The 18,165-nt window shown below is 32.7% G+C and overlaps 1 protein-coding gene across 10 annotated transcripts in view; it reads right to left on the bottom strand.

The window, feature by feature from the left end:
- Abl (tyrosine-protein kinase Abl) overlaps positions 1-18,165 on the bottom strand; it is a 307,213-nt gene that overhangs the window by 220,662 nt on the left and 68,386 nt on the right. The window lies entirely within an intron of this gene.

The following is an 18,165-nucleotide window of genomic DNA, read 5'->3' on the forward strand; positions in this document are numbered from 1 at the left end:
TTAGTTGTATATGTGAAGGCGTTTTCGAGATATCGACCAAAATGTGAGGTCTCTTAAGCTAACCCAACCTTTTCAGCCCAATCAAAAAACGAGACCGTACTAAATTGCACAACATTTATTACTAATTTAGTACCGATTAATTAAATTTATTACCCTTGTATTTTAAAAAATATCGAGGGTTGGGCTAGCTTAAGTTTAAGCCAGCCCAACCCATATGCACAATCAAAAAACGAGACTGTACTAAATTGCACAACATTTATTACTAATTTAGTACCGATTAATTAAATTGATTAACCTTGTATTTTAAAAAATATCGAGGGTTGGGCTAGCTTAAGTTTAAGCCAGCCCAACCCATATGCACAATCAAAAAACGAGACCGTACTAAATTGCACAACATTTATTACTAATTTAGTACCGATTAATTAAATTTATTACCCTTGTATTTTAAAAAATATCGAGGGTTGGGCTAGCTTAAGTTTAAGCCAGCCCAACCCATATGCACAATCAAAAAACGAGACTGTACTAAATTGCACAACATTTATTACTAATTTAGTACCGATTAATTAAATTGATTAACCTTGTATTTTAAAAAATATCGAGGGTTGGGCTAGCTTAAGTTTAAGCCAGCCCAACCCATATGCACAATCAAAAAACGAGACCGTACTAAATTGCACAACATTTATTACTAATTTAGTACCGATTAATTAAATTTATTACCCTTGTATTTTAAAAAATATCGAGGATTGGGCTAGCTTAAGTTTAAGCCAACCCAACCCATATGCACAATCAAAAAACGAGACCGTACTAAACTGCAAAACATTTATTACTAATTTAGTACCGGTTAATTAAATTTATTACCCTTGTATTTTAAAAAATATCGAGGGTTGGGCTAGCTTAAATTTAAGCCAACCCAACCCATATGCACAATCAAAAAACGAGACCGTACTAAACTGCAAAACATTTATTACTAATTTAGTACCGGTTAATTAAATTTATTACCCTTGTATTTTAAAAAATATCGATGCACAATCAAAAAACGAGACCGTACTAAACTGCAAAACATTTATTACTAATTTAGTACCGGTTAATTAAATTTATTACCCTTGTATTTTAAAAAATATCGAGGGTTGGGCTAGCTTAAGTTTAAGCCAGCCCAACCCATATGCACAATCAAAAAACGAGACCGTACTAAATTGCACAACATTTATTACTAATTTAGTACCGATTAATTAAATTTATTACCCTTGTATTTTAAAAAATATCGAGGGTTGGGCTAGCTTAAATTTAAGCCAACCCATCCCATATGCACAATCAAAAAACGAGACCGTACTAAACTACAAAACATTTATTACTAATTTAGTACCGGTTAATGAAATTTATTACTCTTTTATTTTAAAAAATATAATGGAAGTGACATTCTTTACATTCCTTTTGTTTATGTGTTCTTCTTCTTGCTTGTTTCACTATATTGAGCAGTTTAGTACGGTCTCGTTTTTTGATTGTGCATATGGGTCGGGCTGGCTTAAACTTAAGCTAGCCCAACCCTCGATATTTTTTAAAATACAAGGGTAATAAATTTAATTGACCGGTACTAATTTAGTAATAAATGTTTTGCAGTTTAGTACGGTCTGGTTTTTTGATTGTGCATATGGGTTGGGTTGGCTTAAATTTAAGCTAGCCCAACCCTCGATATTTTTTAAAATACAAGGGTAATCAATTTAATTAATCGGTACTAAATTAGTAATAAATGTTGTGCAATTTAGTACAGTCTCGTTTTTTGATTGTGCATATGGGTTGGGTTGGCTTAAACTTAAGCTAGCCCAACCCTCGATATTTTTTAAAATACAAGGGTAATAAATTTAATTAACCGGTACTAAATTAGTAGTAAATGTTTTGCAGTTTAGTGCGGTCTCGTTTTTTGATTGTGCATATGGGTTGGGTTGGCTTAAACTTAAGCTAGCCCAACCCTCGATATTTTTTAAAATACAAGGGTAATAAATTTAATTAGCCGGTACTAAATTAGTAATAAATGTTTTGCAGTTTAGTACGGTCTCGTTTTTTGATTGTGCATATGGGTTGGGTTGGCTTAAACTTAAGCTAGCCCAACCCTCGATATTTTTTAAAATACAAGGGTAATAAATTTAATTAACCGGTACTAAATTAGTAATAAATGTTGAGCAGTTTAGTACGGTCTCGTTTTTTGATTGTGCATATGGGTTGGGCTGGCTTAAACTTAAGCTAGCCCAACCCTCGATATTTTTTAAAATACAAGGGTAATAAATTTAATTACTCGGTACTAAATTAGTAATAAATGTTGTGCAATTTAGTACGGTCTCGTTTTTCGATTGTGCATATGGGTTGGGCTGGCTTAAACTTAAGCTAGCCCAACCCTCGATATTTTTTAAAATACAAGGGTAATCAATTTAATTAATCGGTACTAAATTAGTAATAAATGTTGTGCAATTTAGTACAGTCTCGTTTTTTGATTGTGCATATGGGTTGGGCTGGCTTAAACTTAAGCTAGCCCAACCCTCGATATTTTTTAAAATACAAGGGTAATAAATTTAATTAATCGGTACTAAATTAGTAATAAATGTTTTGTAGTTTAGTACGGTCTCGTTTTTTGATTGTGCATATGGGATGGGTTGGCTTAAATTTAAGCTAGCCCAACCCTCGATATTTTTTAAAATACAAGGGTAATAAATTTAATTAATCGGTACTAAATTAGTAATAAATGTTGTGCAATTTAGTACGGTCTCGTTTTTTGATTGTGCATATGGGTTGGGCTGGCTTAAACTTAAGCTAGCCCAACCCTCGATATTTTTTAAAATACAAGGTTAATCAATTTAATTAATCGGTACTAAATTAGTAATAAATGTTGTGCAATTTAGTACAGTCTCGTTTTTTGATTGTGCATATGGGTTGGGCTGGCTTAAACTTAAGCTAGCCCAACCCTCGATATTTTTTAAAATACAAGGGTAATAAATTTAATTAATCGGTACTAAATTAGTAATAAATGTTGTGCAATTTAGTACGGTCTCGTTTTTTGATTGTGCATATGGGTTGGGCTGGCTTAAACTTAAGCTAGCCCAACCCTCGATATTTTTTAAAATACAAGGGTAATAAATTTAATTAACCGGTACTAAATTAGTAATAAATGTTTTGCAGTTTAGTACGGTCTCGTTTTTTGATTGTGCATCGATATTTTTTAAAATACAAGGGTAATAAATTTAATTAACCGGTACTAAATTAGTAATAAATGTTTTGCAGTTTAGTACGGTCTCGTTTTTTGATTGTGCATATGGGTTGGGTTGGCTTAAATTTAAGCTAGCCCAACCCTCGATATTTTTTAAAATACAAGGGTAATAAATTTAATTAACCGGTACTAAATTAGTAATAAATGTTTTGCAGTTTAGTACGGTCTCGTTTTTTGATTGTGCATATGGGTTGGGTTGGCTTAAACTTAAGCTAGCCCAACCCTCGATATTTTTTAAAATACAAGGGTAATCAATTTAATTAATCGGTACTAAATTAGTAATAAATGTTGTGCAATTTAGTACGGTCTCGTTTTTTGATTGTGCATATGGGTTGGGCTGGCTTAAACTTAAGCTAGCCCAACCCTCGATATTTTTTAAAATACAAGGGTAATAAATTTAATTAACCGGTACTAAATTAGTAATAAATGTTTTGCAGTTTAGTACGGTCTCGTTTTTTGATTGTGCATCGATATTTTTTAAAATACAAGGGTAATAAATTTAATTAACCGGTACTAAATTAGTAATAAATGTTTTGCAGTTTAGTACGGTCTCGTTTTTTGATTGTGCATATGGGTTGGGTTGGCTTAAACTTAAGCTAGCCCAACCCTCGATATTTTTTAAAATACAAGGGTAATAAATTTAATTAACCGGTACTAAATTAGTAATAAATGTTTTGCAGTTTAGTACGGCCTCGTTTTTTGATATTTTTTAAAATACAAGGGTAATAAATTTAATTAACCGGTACTAAATTAGTAATAAATGTTTTGCAGTTTAGTACGGCCTCGTTTTTTGATTGGGCTGAAAAGGTTGGGCTAGCTTAAGAGACCTCAAAATGTGGACCAGGGTGACCCAGAACATCATCTGTCGGGTACCGCTAATTTATTTATATATGTAATACCACGAACAGTATTCCTGCTAAGATTCCAAGGGCTTTTGATTTCGCCCTGCAGAACTTTTTCATTTTCTTCTACTGAATATGGTAGGTGTTACACCCATTTTACAAAGTTTTTTCTAAAGTTATATTTTGCGTCAATAAACCAATCCAATTACCATGTTTCATCTCTTTTTTCATATTTGGTATAGAATTATGGCATTTTTTTCATTTTTCGTAATTTTCGATATCGAAAAAGTGGGCGTGCTCATAGTCGGATTTCGGCCATTTTTTATACCAAGATAAAGTGAGTTCAGATAAGTACGTGAACTAAGTTTAGTAAAGATATATCGATTTTTGCTCAAGTTATCGTGTTAACGGCCGAGCGGAAGAACAGACGGTCGACTGTGTATAAAAACTGGGCGTGGCTTCAACCGATTTCGCCCATTTTCACAGAAAACAAGTATCGTCATAGAATCTATGCCCCTACCAAATTTCACAAGGATTATTTAATTGTTTTGTTCGACTTATGGCATTAAAATTATTCTAGACAAATTAAATGAAAAAGGGCGGAGACACGCCCATTTTGAAATTTTCTTTTATTTTTGTATTTTGTTGCACCATATCATTACTGGAGTTGAATGTTGACATAATTTAATTATATACTGTAAAGATATTAAATTTTTGTTATAATTTGATTTAAATTTCTTTTTTTTTTTAAGTGGGCGTCCGATTTTGCTAATTTTTATTTAGCACACATATAGGAATAGGAGTAACGCTCTTGCCAAATTTCATCATGATATCTTCAACGACTGCCAAATTACTGTTTGCAAAACTTTCAAATTACCTTCTTTCAAAAGTGGGCGGTGCCAAGCCCATTGTCCCAAATTTTACCAATTTTCTATTCTACGTCATAAGGTCAAACCACCTACCAAGTTTCATCGCTTTATCCGTCTTTGGTAATGAATTATCGCACTTTTTGGGTTTTTCGAAATTTTCGATATCGCAAAAGTGGACGTGGTTATAGTCCGATTTCGTTCATTTTAAATAGCGATCTGAGATGAGTGCCCAGGAACCTACATACCCAATTTCATCAAGATACCTCAAAATTTACTCAAGTTATCGTGTTTACGGACGGACGGACATGGCTAAATGAATTTCTTTTTTCGCCCAGATCATTTTGATATATAGAAGTTTATATATATCTCGATTAGTTTATGCCGTTACGGATTACCGTTATGCGAACAAAGTTAATATACTCTGTGAGCTCTGCTCAGCTGAGTATAAAAATAAAAAAAATGTGACGCGATAACCTCCGAAGAGATTTTAGGCCAAGCTTCTCCAATTTGCGTCGTTCTCCTTTTAATTTTTCCTACAAATTGGCGGGACGAGACCTATTTGTTTTATACCGACTCCAAACGGCATCTGCAAGACAGATGAGTTTTCCTTGAGAGCTTTTCATGGCACAAATACAATCGGAGTGCTTGCCAAACACTGCCGAGGGGCGACCCCGCTTAGAAAAATTTCTACTTATTGAAAAACCTTGTTTCTAAAAATTTGATGTTGCTTTGCCCGGGGCGTGAACCCAGGATCTTCGGTGTGGTAGGCGGAGCACACTACCATTACACCACGGCGGCCGCCTATATAATTTATTTTCGATTAATTACGCTTCATTACTGCTATCAAACAGGTATTTATTTCTCACAATAAACAGCTGTTGATTTTGGTGGTACCACCTTGGACATTTTTTTGTAGGATATCAACTGGAAAACTTTTAAAATTTCTCAAAGGTTGGATAGTGATTGGAGAATGAAGTTGGATATCAACTCAAAAACTATCTGGTTTAAAAATAATTGATAATGATAATGATGGTAGATATCACTTCCGGAACTAGATATATATTTCGCTGGAGAATTTTTTTCACGTTTGTTGGGAAAACAAAATCCAGCTGTTGCCGTATCTAAAAATTATCTACATAAAAAAAACAATGTTGCCGTGTCTAAAAATTATCTAGATAATAAAAAAACCAATGTTGCCGCACAAAAAAAGTTACCCCAAAGGCGGCCTTAAACTGTGACTGAAAAACTGCCCAGTAGTTAAAATTTGACCAGAGTTTAAGCAAACTTAGTTTAAGCTTAGCTTACCAACTACTGAAAACCGGGCCTAAGTGCACAAACATATATATGTACACACATACAAACATACCAAATATAGAGGCGCCTTTTATATTTTGTGGGTAACTTTTTTTCGAATATATACATGCATATATCCGTATTAGGGTGGCCACAAGAAATCAATTTTAGATTTTCCGCTGGAGCACCCCCATAAAGTATGCCAATGGATTAGAAAATGATACATACAAAGTCTCAGGCCAATCCGATAATGTTAACACGTGCCTCATTGAGGTCAAAGTTATGAAAAACAGCGATTTTTCAGAAAAAATTTTTTGTGTTTCGTCAGTAAAAGTGAAACCATTTAGCCAGGAACTTGACTCGTACACCATTCGGTAGGTAATTTTATTTATATTGATTTTGATCTTAATAATATTTTTATAAAACGGTTATTTTTAGCAGTATTTAGCATTTATCAGATCAGGTCATAGTGGATATCCCTAATTTTTAATTTCCATGCAAACGTCTATAGACATTACAATATTCAATGGTATACGAGTCAAGTTCCTGGCATAAATGGTTTCACTTTTACTGACGAAACACTAAAATTTTTTCTGAAAAATCGCTGTTTTTCCTAACTTTGGCCTCAATGAGGCACCTTTTATCATTAAGGGATTGGCCTGAAACTTTGCAATAATCATTTTCTGATCTATTAGCATATTTTAGAAGGGTGCCCCGAAAGATAGAATAAAAATTAAAATTCATCATATACCTTGTAACCACCCTAATCCGTATACATATGTACATCCCAGTCAAAACAATCTTGCGCGTACAATTCACAGCGAACATACACACGAACTGACTTTTGTGTCGCGTTTGCTACAATTTCACTATCATCAATTTTTCATAATGTGCCTAAAGAAGTATAACATCAAAAATGTAATAAAATAATAAATGCAAAAAACTGCTACTTAGCTAAAACATTTCAAAACAAAAAATAAAAAAATAAATTAGCGAAAGCAAAAATTTATAGATTATCGATATGGCGAAAAATTAAATGGCTATGGTAAGGTTATGACAAAGGCGGTATGCTATATCAATAACAAAGATGTACATTGATTTCCATAAGTTTGGTTGGATCAGTACCGCTGTGGATAGGTCAAGTTTGACCCACTTACTTCGTAATTTTATTTTTTTTTCATGTTCTACGAAGGAACTTTAAAGCTATAATTAAAGTTTGATCTCACAACCTAAGGCATTTGCATGCGTCACACTTTAATTGTATGCAACCAAATTTTTTTTAAATCGCATTTAGGTATAAACATTTATTTGTAGGCAACACTTCCACCCTGCAATTATTTTTATTGGGATTGATTTATAAAAATTTGAACATTTTCATTATCTATAGATGTAAATACAGTCGGAAAATAGTAGCTATCATGTATTATCGTAAGTGATACCACAGCACAAAGTCGTCCGTTCACAACGCCCGGTCCTCCAGAATCTCCATGACACGCACCAACTCCCTCACTTTCAGCACAAATCATTGATTCTGTTAAAACTTTCTCTGCCATCTTATAACGATCCGCACATGTGTTCTTATGCATTACATAAACGACAACAGATTGGAGTATAGACGAAGGTTTCTTTTTGTGTAAAGTTGTCGATCCCCATCCACTAACTCGCATTTCTGTGTCCGGGTTTAATGTAGTACGACAAAGTGATATTTCTTTTATTTTATCACTCTGGGAGAAGGGATCACTCACCACAATAACAGCTATATCCATATCACATGTTTCGGAATTATATTGATGTGGATAATGTACATGCGCAACATTGCGAATTTGTCCATTTTCGGGTAAATCCCGTAAATCGGATACACCAGCTGCAACAGTGATTTCATGCTTGAGTAACTTTATCAAGCAATGCGCAGCTGTAACCACCCTGTGCATACTGATCAAAGCACCAGTGCAACGATAACGCTTGGTATCATTTATTGATACCAAATATTGAATTTGTGTTACTCAAAGGACAGCTAAGGACGACAAACACGATCGCGAAAGAATTGCGTAATTTCATTTTAGTTTAAGACTTTCCTTGTTAAGTTTAAAATGAAGCAAGTTAAATTTTCTGGGCGCTATTTATACAAAATTTTCCTCTTCTTCTCGGAAATAAGAATAGTTTTTAGTTAAGGGCAAATAAATTGAAGTAAATGCTAATTGTAGCTTGCGGAAGTTTTTGGGCAAATTTCCTCATAAAATTTCAGGAATAATAAAAATTGAACAAACAGCTTTTGCTCTATCTAAATATAATTTCCTTATAATTGTTTATTTTTATATAAGTAAGTATTTTCACAAGTGAATAGATTTCTTAATTTGATAACTATTATGTGATATGTGTACTTAATTAGTTCTATCTGTTTTCAAACTGTTGATTAGTTCTATAGCCACAAATCCATAGTTGCGGGCACTGCACAAAATTTTTTTCGTTAGAATTTCAAAGCCTAATCTGCCATATGAAAACTAAATCAAAACAACGCCATACATAGCTACTAATGTAAGTAAGAGGTGCGTTACTTTGTGTAAAAGACTTATACGCGTTTAAAACCACACTAATGAGCCAAGCGCACGAAGTGGCCGAATCAAATCTGTGGATTTGAGTGTTACTACAAACCAAAAACTAGTAGCCCCACAATTGACGGTATCAGTTAAGAAAAATTTGTTCTTCAATACAGACAAAGTAGACCCTATTAAATTTAGCTGATTTCTTTTCAGTTTTTATTTGCTGTTTATTATTATTATTATTTTTTTTAACTTTTTCCATAAAACCGGACAAAAAATGACACGAAGCAATGCGTGATAAGTCAAGCGATAATGGCGCTTATGATACGCTTATATACGCGTGCGCGCCAGCTATACCAGCCAGTGTTGCCACTTTAGCTTTTTTCAAGCTAGATTTAGCTTTTTTCTCCGTTTAGCTTGAAATGTTGCGATTTAGCTTAAAGCTTTTTTTCAGCTTTGTTTTAGATTTTTTTAAGCTCTTTTTAGCTTTTTTCAAAATTTTAGAAAATCTTGATAAACAGTTTTATGTAGATTAAATTTTAAGAACATTGAATGAATTTGGGCTGGATTTAAAAAAACATGTAAGGACGGGACTGTCTTTCATGAATGGGGCTGAGCAATAATTTTATCCCGTTCGTAATCTCCAAATAATAGGATGTATACGATAAGAAATATATAGTGAACAGATGTACATACCTAAACGATTTTTAAGATAAAGATAACATAAAAAATGGCAAAAAACCCCCTTATCTGAACGATCGGTTGTATGGGATATATATTATATATAGCTCCGATCAAAATGATTTTTGCATGAAATCTACTATGATATATTAGAATAAATATCACCAAGTTTAACGTTTTTATATTGGAAATTAAGGAAGAAATGGCCAAAAACCTTTCTATCTGAACGATCGGTTGTATGGGATATATGTTATATATAGCTCCGATCGAATGATTTTTTCATGAAATCTACTATGATATATTAGAATAAATATCACTAAGTTTAACGTTTTTATATTAAAAATTAAGGGAGAAATTGCCAAAAATCTTTCTATCTGAACGATCGGTTGTATGGGATATATACTATATATAGCTCCGATCAATGTGATTTTTTCAAGATATGTTCTATGATATATTAGAATATATATCACCGAGTTTCACGATTATATTTTCTAAATTGTGGCAGGAAGGACCAAAATCGTCTTATCTGAACGATCGGTTGTATGGGAGATATATGTTATAGTGGTCCGATCTTACCGGATCCGACAAATGTTTAATATAATACAAAAATACATCCTTGTGCCAAATTTCATTGAGATATCTCAAAATTTGAGGGACTAGTTTGCGTTCAAACAGACAGACGGACGGACGGACGAACAGACTCGCATGGCTATATCAACTCAGTTCGTCGCCCTGATCAATTCGGTATACTTAGTGGTGAGTCTATATTCTATATTTCTCAACGTTACAAACATCGAACCAAAGTTAATTTACTATTTCATGTCCATGAAAGGTATAATTAGGGGTTAAGGAACAGATAATGTTGGCATTATGGTAGGCAGAAATCGAGGTGTAGTAATTATAATAAGGGTGTCTAAGTTTGGAGGTAGCCGAATATTATATACTCAGCGTGGCTCTAGAAATGTTTTGTAATGCTTGATCGGAATAGGGCCGTGTCACCGCCAATTAAAAAAAATGTCTCCTAATTTCCTCTTACAATAAAACTTGATAAGTGAAATATCATTGATACAAAACAATTTTTCGCTAATATATAACTTATTATTATAGTATACGACCCTTTTTAAATATCGTTTATATAAAAGTGGGCGTGGTTTTTAACCGATCAGCTCCATTTGTCCTAGATATATTTCCTGCTATAAAGAAACAATATGTACACAATCTTATACGATCCTTTAATTTTTCTTCGAGTTATGGCTCCCGCGACGCCCATTTTAAAAAATTACATTTTTTTCCTTTTTCTCGTTAAAACTTCAACTGGAAAATTAAACACCATTGATATTTTTTGCAAAGATATAGCTTATTTTATTCGTCCACGGGCGGTGCCACGCCCATTTTCAAAAAAAAAAAATCAAGAATCTTAATATAAGTCCAATAATCAGGTTTAATGTGTTTTCCAAAACGTTATATATTGTAACGAATATTGGAAAAATCCGCTTATTCCAAACCTTTCACTAACGTTCGAATCGCTAAACTGTTGAATAAATAACTCCAATATTGAATAATGCAAAATTCTCTTTATTAGACTACTTTGAGAGTACGTCACAATAACACTTATACTTCACAACCAATAGCGTGCTTAAATCAAAACTGATTAGTCATGCCTCAGCTTGCGCTGCTTTTATACTCTCGCTTTCCTCGTTCACCCATTTTCCCTAAGGTCTAATAATTTCGCGAACTTCTTGGTTACCAGCCATATATGTACATGTATATTTGTAGTTTGTTTTTTGTTTTCAAAATGCTATAACTTTTTCAAAAATTGACCGTTTGGGATCTTTTTTTTTTTAAATTTGTTTTTAAATGTACTTTTCGGAAAAAATACAAAAAAATGTTTAAAGTTTTTTTTTTGTAATTTTTCAGTTTTTCGAGATTTTTCGAATTTCGCCATTTTTTGTTTTTTCATAAAAAACTTCAATCAATTCTGCAATCATCCCCACTAATCCCGGAGTGGGCCGATTATTAATATTTTTTTTTTATTTAATTGAAAAAAAAAAAACTAAAAATTTTTTTTGTATTTTTTCCGAAAAGTACATTTAAAAAAACAAAGATCCCAAACGGTCAATTTTTGAAAAAGTTATAGCATTTTGAAAAAAACACCGTTTTTTTTTTTTAATTCATAACTTATTTTGAGTTGGATGAAAAATTTTGAAAAAATTCTGAAAAACGTCTTTCGGAAGCTAGAAAAAGACGAAAAACTTTCAGCCAATTCTAAAGGGGTTGGGTTCAAAATTGGTCGAAATGGGATGGAATACCCCATATATATAATTCAAGCAGATAATATTCACAAGAAAAATGCAAGCTAGTTTATACTGCTTTCGTTTGTGTCTTCATATGAAATTGTTGAATACACCAATAAAACTTACATTAATCTTTAAAATTCATATCTCGTTGAAATCAAAACTGATTTCAGATTTTCCCCAGATAATCCTTTGTATATGTATATAAATTTAATTAAATTAAAGGTATTAATGAGGGTTTTAAAAGGGAGTAGCCCTTAGTTGTATATGTGAAGGCGTTTTCGAGATATCGACCAAAATGTGGACCAGGGTGACCCAGAACATCATCTGTCGGGTACCGCTAATTTATTTATATATGTAATACCACGAGCAGTATTCCTGCTAAGATTCCAAGGGCTTTTGATTTCGCCCTGCAGAACTTTTTCATTTTCTTCTACTGAATATGGTAGGTGTTACACCCATTTTACAAAGTTTTTTCTAAAGTTATATTTTGCGTCAATAAACCAATCCAATTACCATGTTTCATCTCTTTTTTCATATTTGGTATAGAATTATGGCATTTTTTTCATTTTTCGTAATTTTCGATATCGAAAAAGTGGGCGTGCTCATAGTCGGATTTCGGCCATTTTTTATACCAAGATAAAGTGAGTTCAGATAAGTACGTGAACTAAGTTTAGTAAAGATATATCGATTTTTGCTCAAGTTATCGTGTTAACGGCCGAGCGGAAGAACAGACGGTCGACTGTGTATAAAAACTGGGCGTGGCTTCAACCGATTTCGCCCATTTTCACAGAAAAAAAGTATCGTCATAGAATCTATGCCCCTACCAAATTTCACAAGGATTATTTAATTGTTTTGTTCGACTTATGGCATTAAAATTATTCTAGACAAATTAAATGAAAAAGGGCGGAGACACGCCCATTTTGAAATTTTCTTTTCTGGAGTTGAATGTTGACATAATTTAATTATATACTGTAAAGATATTAAATTTTTGTTATAATTTGATTTAAATTTCTTTTTTTTTTTTTAAGTGGGCGTCCGATTTTGCTAATTTTTATTTAGCACACATATAGGAATAGGAGTAACGCTCTTGCCAAATTTCATCATGATATCTTCAACGACTGCCAAATTACGGTTTGCAAAACTTTCAAATTACCTTCTTTCAAAAGTGGGCGGTGCCAAGCCCATTGTCCCAAATTTTACCAATTTTCTATTCTACGTCATAAGGTCAAACCACCTACCAAGTTTCATCGCTTTATCCGTCTTTGGTAATGAATTATCGCACTTTTTGGGTTTTTCGAAATTTTCGATATCGAAAAAGTGGACGTGGTTATAGTCCGATTTCGTTCATTTTAAATAGCGATCTGAGATGAGTGCCCAGGAACCTACATACCCAATTTCATCAAGATACCTCAAAATTTACTCAAGTTATCGTGTTTACGGACGGACGGACATGGCTAAATGAATTTCTTTTTTCGCCCAGATCATTTTGATATATAGAAGTTTATATATATCTCGATTAGTTTATGCCGTTACGGATTACCGTTATGCGAACAAAGTTAATATACTCTGTGAGCTCTGCTCAGCTGAGTATAAAAATAAAAAAATGTGACGCGATAACCTCCGAAGAGATTTTAGGCCGAGCTTCTCCAATTTGCGTCGTTCTCGTTTTAATTTTTCCTACAAATTGGCGGGACGAGACCTACTTGTCTTATGCCGACTCCAAACGGCATCTGCAAGACAGATGAGTTTTCACTGAGAGCTTTTCATGGCACAAATACACTCGGAGTGCTTGCCAAACACTGCCGAGAGACGACCCCGCTTAGAAAAATTTCTACTAATTGAAAAACCTTGTTTCTAAAATTTTGATGTTGCTTTGCCCGGGGCGTGAACCCAGGATCTTCGGTGTGGTAGGCGGAGCACGCTACCATTACACCACGGCGGCCGCCTATATAATTTATTTTCGATTAATTACGCTTCATTACTGCTATCAGACATGTGTTTATTTCTCACAATAAACAGCTGTTGATTTTGGTGGTACCACCTTGGAGATTTTTTTGTAGGATATCAACTGGAAAACTTAAAATTTCTCAAAGGTTGGATAGTGATTAGAGAATGAAGTTGGATATCAACTCAAGAACTATAGCATTTTCAGGTCAAATGAAACTTTTTTCATTTCAAATGAATCTTTTTTCATTTCAAATGAACCTTTTTTCATTTCAAATGAACCTTTTTTCATTTTGAATGAAACTTTTTTAATTTTAAATGAAACTTTTTTCATTTTAAATGAAACTTTTTTTGATTTTTAAGGGTTTTTTCATGACCTACTATAGCATTTTCAGGTCAAATGAAACTTTTTTCATTTCAAATGAATCTTTTTTCATTTCAAATGAACCTTTTTTTCATTTTAAATGAAACTTTTTCATTTTAAATGAAACTTTTTTCATTTTAAATGAAACTTTTTTCATTTCAAATTAAACTTTTTTCAAGTCAAAAGAAACCATACTACTAAGGTAATTGTCAATATATTTATATCGTACTTTATAACAGTGGAGAGATCTTTTTTACTATGCTGAAAAACATAACCGTAAAAAGTGATCTTTTCTACTCTATGGCGCAGTTGCATTGCACTTCACTCGTTTGGGCCTTTGAAAACATATATATTTGTTTTTATTCCATTATTTTTCATTGTATATTGTATTTAAATGTAATACTTAGAATATATATATTAGAATGGGTCGATTGATTAACCGATATCGCGCCATCGATTTTTCGATAGGATTTGGAGTCAGCAAAAAAAGTTTTACTACGCATACCCAAAAAAATAATTTTCGAGCCTGCGAAATTTCATTTTTTTTACTTTTTTTGACTTTTATTTTTAAGGGTTTTTTCATGACCTACTAAAAAAATGTTCGGAAATTAAGCTTCCTTTAAACTATTCTGAACTATTTAGTTGTAGTGCGAATAAAACAAAGTTTATTCCACCTTACGGCCCAACGTTTCGCCAAATTTCCTTGGCCTCATCAGGGCCGTAATATTTTTAGATGTGGAGGTTGACAAAATTACAAATGAAAAATAAATAAAATTTACAAAAATTACACCATTAATTACATAGAAAATCGGTACGATCGATTTGTGGTACACTTCGTCACATTAAACACTATGAACACTATAAAATTTTCATTTGATTGTATAATTTTCATGTATACCAACGTTTTTAGCGGACGTTTTTGGGTCGGACAAGGTATACATATGAAAATTTTTTTAGTAGGTCATGAAAAAACCCTTAAAAATCAAAGTCAAAAAAAGTAAAAAACAAATGAAATTTCTCAGGTTCGAAAATTATTTTTTTGGGTATGCGTAGTGAAACTTTTTTTGTTGACCACAAATCCTATCGAAAAATCGATGGCGCGATATCGGTTAATAAATCGACCCGTTCTAATATATATATTCTAAGTATTACATTTAAATACAATATACAATGAAAAATAATGGAATAAAAACAAATATATATGTTTTCAAAGGCCCAAACGAGTGAAGTGCAATGCAGTGAAGATCACTTTTTACGGTTGTGTTTATCAGCATAGTTAAAAAAGATCTCTCCAAAGTTATAAAGTACGATATAAATATATGGACAATTACCTTAGTAGCATGGTTTCATTTGAGTTGAAAAAAGTTTCATTTGAAATGAAAAAAGTTTCATTTAAAATGAAAAAAGTTTCATTTGAAATGAAAAAAGTTTCATTTAAAATGAAAAGTTTCATTTAAAATGAAAAAAGGTTCATTGGAAATGAAAAAAGTTTCATTTGACTTGAAAAAAGTTTCATTTGACCTGAAAATGCTATAAAAAATTTTCGGAAATTAAGTTTCCTTTAAACTATTCTGATCTATTTCGTTGTAGTGCGAATAAAATAAAGTTTATTCCACCTTACGGCCCAACGTTTCGCCAAATTTCCTTGGCATCATCAGGGGCGTAATATTCTTAGATGTGGACGTTGACAAAATTACAAATTAAAATTAAATAAAATTTACAAAAATTACACCATTAATTATATAGAAAATTGGTACCATCGATTTGTGGTACACTTTGTCACATTAAACACTATGAACACTATAAAATTTTCATTTGATTGTATAATTTTCATGTATACCAACGTTTTTAGCGGGCGCTTTTGGGTCGGACGTATGAAATTTTTTTTAGTAGGTCATGAAAAACCCTTAAAAATCAAAGTCAAAAAAAGTAAAAAAAAAAAAATGAAATTTCGCAGGCTCGAAAATTATTTGTTTCGGTTTGCGTAGTGAAACGTTTTTTCCTGACCCCAAATCCTATCGAAAAATCGATGGCGCGATATCGGTTAATAAATCGACCCATTCTAATATATATATTCTAAGTATTAGATTTAAATACAATATACAATGAAAAATAATGGAATAAAAACAAATATATATGTTTTCAAAGGCCCAAACGAGCGAAGTGTAATGTAACTACGCCATAGAGTAGAAAAGATCACTTTTTACCGTTATGTTTTTCAGTAGAGTTAAAAAAGATCTCTCTACAGTCCACATGCTCTACTATATAGTTTGTATAAGTAATGTTTCTGTCAATACCTTGCTATCGTTCTATGTTGTTTGGTAAGACGTTGGTCAAAGAGAAAAGCACAATACAGAGGATTCAACCGATGTGTTAGTTGGTGTCAGACAGTGAATAGGAAATACGTTCACATCATGCTCTTTGGTTCCTTCTACGTTGCTTTATTCCTACGTTATTAACGAAGTAAGTAAGTTAAGTAAGTAAGTAAGTATTTACGAAGTATATGTAGAAGAAGAATATGCTTTATATATAAGAGTAGATACAAGTAAAAAATATAGATGCTTATTTTAAGTGGGTGGTTAAACTGTAGTATATAAGTTGCCTAGCGCATAACCCTGCTACGTTATCTGTTAAAAATTGTGGCTGAGCGACTGCCGCAGGCGTCCGCAGTCAACCATATTTTTTCTTTCAAACAAAATGAATTTATCATGAATTTTAATTGAATTATTGAATGTATATGTACCTTTTATTTGTAAGCTAAGCCGGTGGTAGCAGCAGATATAACCACCGCCACCATCGTCATCAAAACACCGCCATCACCACCACAGCTATATCCCGCCAGGAAAAGCAGGTACCACCATCATCAGCCTAACATCGCCAACCCAGCCGTACCCACAGCCACATACCAAAAAGGTAAGGTGCATTTATACTGTCACCCCCTTAAACAGTGGTCCTTCGAGCTGCACATACCATTTCGTATATATACATATATAGCAATAGCCCCATATTGCAAAACTCGGTACGGTATATGTGCAAAGCATAAGAAGAAAAACTCGATTAGAGCTACAGTGGGCACGCTTGATAAAACTACCCCTCAAATTTTATTGCGACAAATCTCTTAATAATTTAAAATTTTCTCATTTTAAATTAAAATATCTCTTGTCGTTAATTAAATATATTGCACAACCTCTGCTAACTTCTGATTTCTCCCCATTTAAATTAATATAAAACGCAAAAAACATTTGTAAATCTCCATACTTGCGTATACATACATACGGATATACAAAAGAAGGTGAAATAAAATCTCGTGCACATTGGTACAAGAGTGGTGCAGCTGTAAATTCTCAATCCCCATTAAGAATTTCGATAAGCTACTTATTTCTCTCGCCTCAAAGCCTCTACAGTCCAACAAATCGAAGTTAAATAAGACTCCTCTAAGTCACACCGAAAACACAAAAAAAAAAAAAAAAAGACACATTTTTTAGATAATCTCATACGAATTAATTTCACGTATCAAAATTATAATAATTTTCCCCCCAAAAAAATTTTTTAAAACGTATATACACATATATCTCACATAATTTTTCCCACGTATATTTAAACCACCCTCATATACATATATTAAATATAGTGCAAACGCAGCACAGTGGTTTTCTCAGTCTCACCCTCAAATAAATTTAACTTAAAAACTTTTTTTTGGTTTTGAAAATTATTTTCTCTTGCTATTTAACGTGAATATATAAACGTAACTCCCTCACATAGTTAAAAGCAAATACTCTCTCTTCAAAAAAAAAAGTTTTCTCTCTGAAGTTAAATTTTTTGTTAATTCTCAACTCCAAGGGTCATAAAACAAAGCTCAAAAATGAGTGACGATGAAACCAAACAAAGTGGTTCCAAAACTCAAGGAGTTAAAAGATTTAAAATCTCGTCTGCCCCAAAAAAATTTATTTCCGAAACAGACAATTTCATGGAATATTGTGCTCGGTTTAGGTCGATGTCCCTCCAAGACAACACTGAGTCTTCTCTCAACATAAAAAACTCGAATATAGAAAAATACTGGAATCGAGTCCAACACGTCT

This window comes from Eurosta solidaginis, chromosome 5 (assembly GCF_040869045.1).
Source record: "Eurosta solidaginis isolate ZX-2024a chromosome 5, ASM4086904v1, whole genome shotgun sequence".
Classification (NCBI taxonomy): Eukaryota; Metazoa; Arthropoda; class Insecta; order Diptera; family Tephritidae; genus Eurosta; species Eurosta solidaginis.